The sequence below is a fragment of the Limulus polyphemus genome, unplaced genomic scaffold (genome assembly GCF_000517525.1).
Source record: "Limulus polyphemus unplaced genomic scaffold, Limulus_polyphemus-2.1.2 Scaffold818, whole genome shotgun sequence".
Lineage (NCBI taxonomy): Eukaryota > Metazoa > Arthropoda > Merostomata > Xiphosura > Limulidae > Limulus > Limulus polyphemus.
This window is the reverse complement of record NW_013666428.1, coordinates 73,737-78,755: the sequence shown is the minus strand read 5'-3', so window position 1 is coordinate 78,755 and position 5,019 is coordinate 73,737.

Sequence of the window (5,019 nt, the reverse complement as noted above, 5' to 3'; positions counted from 1 at the left end):
TATGTCATGTCGATCAGGATTTATTAATATTTACTTATACTGTAAACATAACTAATATATATTGTTTGTAAAAGGTAAGGAATATAGTAGTTAAAGTTGTTGAAAATCTAAGCCGAGGAAATCAATAAGTTATTACATTGGCGCCCAACGTGTTTGTTATTTTGAATTAAATGAAACTGAGTAAATATTTTTCTTCATTTCACGGTGCCCAATTTTCCACATTTATTTTATTTGAAATATTTAAAGTAATTCTTATGTGTCTGTCCACTTTCTTTACTGTCAATGGCAGGGATTATGTAGAACAAATAAATCAAAACACAGTCTACTTTACCCAGTGTTAGTACCCGTTTTCCTTGCTCTGACTACCGTATTTCATTTTTTGTTTTTGTACTTAATTCGGGCAACGCATGTCTTCAGCACACTATAATTTATAACAACCCACCACCACCACCCCACAGAATTTTAGCTGTGGTTGCGTCTGCCCTTACTAATTATAATATATAAATGTTGCCTTAGTAATGATAATATATAAATGTGGCCTGGCATGGAACCGATGGTTAGCGCAATCTGAGGATCGTGGATACGAATCCTATTGCCGACCATTTGAGCCGTGGGGCGCTAAAATTCTTCTTTGGTAGACAGTATAGCCCAAGAGCCGGTCGGTGGCCTTCACTGTAGTCTAACATTAGAAACGGTTAGCGCACATACCCCCTCCACAGTAATTGACTAATGTTGAGCTAACAATTATGTTAGTGATTAGTTATTGCGTATCAATGTCTTGTTAAATAGTTCATTCATACAATCAACTTTTTACTAAACGTTCGAAAGGTATCAATCTAAATGTATTTTGATTTACAATACGAATGACATCACAAAATCTACAAAGGAAATTGTGATATTTCACAAGAACGTCTGTAAATACTAGCTGTTTCTCCAGTGGTAGTAATATTTGTTATTCAATGATTTTATGCAGAACTGTATTAATACTTGTTATATTCTACTGTCTTGAATCATACTGTATAAAACACGAAAACTGTTTAACGGCGAGAATTAGAACTAAAGAACATGTAATAAAGTTTAGGATGACGTGCATGTGACTAATATTTTGTGGTCAGACGAATTTCAACATAATATATATCGGAAGAATTGTCTACAAATGAAGTATACCTAGTGTTGCTGAAAACATTAGGATAGTCTCATTTCGAAAACAAGTTATATGTTTTACTTGCTGCGGTGGGTATAATAACAAACAAATCTGACAGATCTATGACGTCTGATCTTTAAATAATAATGATTCGCTAGAGACAACCGTTATAAATTTTAGATTCTGTATTACATAAGGAATGCAGTTTTCTCCAAGTTTGAAGACAAATAACTTAATCTGGGTTTTTACTACCTCTTGTTTTTAAGTGAAACAAGAGGGAATCCTCAATAGCTGTGGCACTTGAAATTCTTTTAGACAGGATTAGAGTAAATTAATCTACGAGACCTTTATTTGCATTTTTATTAGCTATATTTTTGTGCGCCAGCAATACCAAGCGTGGGGCGCGCGCATACCCGATTCGATTTTTTTTACTCACCAGGATCTCTACCAGCCTACCCTCAAATTGAAATTCTTTTAGGCACGACTAGAGTAAATTAAGCTATAAGATCTTGGGCGTGGTCAAATTCACCAATCGAAAGGGTTTGAAGTCTAGAGTCCAAAACTGTAATTTAGATCTCAAATCGGTCAAAAGATGATGGAGCTATGAGCTAAAAGTTTGTATTTGAAAAAACAAATAAGCTCAGAGCCATTCTATGAGCCGTTATGCCGCGGCTAAAAAAAAAAGACTGTTAAAAAGGTAGAACCCGAGCATGAAAAGTTTGAGAACCACTGTAACAGAGGAAGAAAAAAGAAGTACGTGCAGTAGGGATTTGTGGTTTGTTTCACCAACGGTGTTTATTAGTTCATTTTAAAAGAATAGGTCCGGTTACATATTCATTTCCTCCTTTCATATCCGGTGTTTTTCCAAAGAGAAAGGAAAAATAAATCACGTCCATTGAAAATGTTTTACACACACACACACACATTAAATCGACAAAAATACCTATTTTTCATTCCGCTTTATGTTCAGGCAGCATGAATTTGCTGTTGCAACATCCAAAAACGAGGTGACAGTGATATTCTTTGATATATTTTCACAAGACGTGTTCAAGTTCGACCACAGTTTATTCTAAAAATATTTTATGTATTGTCAAACAGTTCCAAAAATTGCCAGAACGGCGTTCCGCTACAACTCGAGCACATGGTGAAACTGATTGTACGAAAAAGAACCTTTACGATTGACACGAACAAAAGTAAATTAAGTTAGGTGTAAGAGCTTACGATGAGATACAGGTCTTCTATTAAGCGTACATAATTGATATATATTGTTACGGCAGCGGGGGTCACGTGACGCTAGTAACACGTCATATTCTCGAAGGTTCGTGAAGTCTCGAACTTTTACTTGATATGCGATATTCTTGTATATATAAGACCGGTAAGAACTGTCGGCAACAATGTAATTGAACTGCGGACAGAGAGAGACGTATTGTTGAGTCGAGCACGTGAGATGTTCGTTGTGAATTATAGCGTTTGTTATAGCGTGACTGTGAAAATTGAGTGTATTGCAAAGTTGTATTCAGAAAGAATAAACCAGTTTTATTTAAGAAAGGACTTGTACCGCTAAAGTTTCTTCGGAAAGAATTTTTACGGAAAATTAACTAACGACCAGACACGTAACAATATATTCTCGATCGACTACAAACAAAGGAATTGGATGAGATCATGTGCATTGCTTACTGTCGCACCAGCTGCTTTTAAACATAATCTTTTGGCTGATAAACAAATAAACGAAAAAGAGGTAATGAAAATAACGGTTAACCCAAACAAAGGTTACGCCACGTGTTTTGAAAATCGGTTTTCAGTGGCAACTCATTCACCTTTATAGGCGACTAGTTTTTTAGTGCTTTTGATTTTTAGTATTTTGGTAACCTTGATTAGTTTTTGTTGTTGGATGTGCTTTGTTGCAAAAATGTGAACACTTATAGCTATATTCATCTTTCGTGTATTTCCAGAGCTTGTCAGTTCTTACGTGTTTTTTAAATAATCATATATATTTCTCTTTAGTTATTTCTATTAATATTATTAGTCATAATGTTTAAAAACCTATTAAGTATTAATATTATTTTCTCACTTATAAATATTATTTTAGATTGTTAAATTTGTGTACGGCTTTAGGGTTAACCAAAATCTCCTAAGCTTGCCGCACAGTATTGAAAATATTGGTAACAGCGAGATAATTCTGTACATTCTAATCATTGAAGATTTAATTTTCTTTATGTACTTCTTACCATCTTGTCCTATGGAACTAACTTTAAGCTACTTAGATCATATGTTATTTATTTTTGTTTGGAGTAAAAATTAAACCCAGAAACTATTTTATACATGATTATACTACATGCTTGTTTTCATGTGTAATTCATCTTGTCAAAGTACGTGGATTAAGTTACGATAAGTGATAAGTTATTAGATACATAACGTTATTTAGTGTACAAATTTATATCTCGGATGCATTCAATCCCTGAATTAGAGGCTGGCCAGTTATGCTAGCTTTAAGTATTGCAAGCTCTTTTTTTTTTAAATAATTATTATTATTTGTTTTTGTCGCAAGAGGTTTCTGATAATTTGATTGATAGACCACTGCAAGCAAAGAGAATTGTACGTGCTTGAGAGATAAAAGCAAATATTCGGCACTACGTCACCATAACTCAGCGTTGGCAATTGCAAAAATGTTGATTTTTAACAGCTCCGGATAGGACATCTGCCTCTTCTTGAGTTAGTTTGATTTCTGTTCTTACTTTCGTTGAAGTTGACTAGCATAAAATATTCGCGTGGTTCAAAGACCCCCCCTCTCATGATTCACAAAGACCCCAATGGACTGATCAAGTTCGTCCATTATCCCCAGCTAGTTCTATAATTATTCCAGAGGGGGTTCTTACCCCTCCACCCCCCCCCCCAAAAAAAGCCGTCAGTATATCCGCCCTTGGTACCCGAGAACGAGTTCCAAGTTTGATTCCGCTGAATTGTAAGTAGGGGTATGAACACAGTTTCAAACGTAGCGCCCTCCGGATCCCGATGTCGGGGTAGGGGCAGGAATACAAAATATTATGCCAGGTTCGAGTTCAGCTACCCTGAATTTTGATTTGAAACGTAATACAGAACTATACTTAGTTTTGAAGTTTTACAGAGTTGTAGTTCGTCTTTGGAAACTTAACTCAGAAGTGTGAGTTGTATAAATAATCTTCGCACACATTATAAAGTTCGTGCGATAAAGGAATTGTAATGTTATATGTTAGTCAGCTTGAAAAATAGCTTATGACCACTAGTGGGCCTTAATGTAATATATACGTTTTACAGATTGACTTCTGTTGTCATATTCTCAGTACCACAGTTAAGCCTTTTTACATTTCGAAACTCCACCACGAAACAAAAATCAGTAGTCTTCTGTGTAATATAACTAACATTGCCTACTGAAAAACGCCTCGTAACTGAGTTAAAAAATCTTAGCATTTCTGTGTCTGAAGCAAACAGATTTTCAGATTACTTTGATTGGACGATAGAAATTATATTTGAAACGCATCTTGTTTTTGTTTTGTTTTTTAAATAAAGTAAAACACTTCGAAACGTATTCGATTTTCAGTTTATAACTAGCTGGATAAAATGGACAATATGAGAAATGCTCTCCTGAAACGATAAGAAATTCAACGTATTTAGTGAACACTATACGTGCATTGCCTTGCACAGATAGGATTTTTAAATTGTGACAGTTGCAGGGTGTTAACAATTACAATCTGAATTAGAAATCGATCGATTTCTCTTAAACGGCATGGTTTCCGTACGTCACCATATAGCCACCAGTGAGAAGAGATAGATGATTACAACTTTACAAGATATAAACACCTGTTTATTAGTTTCGAATTTGTACAAATATTTAACAA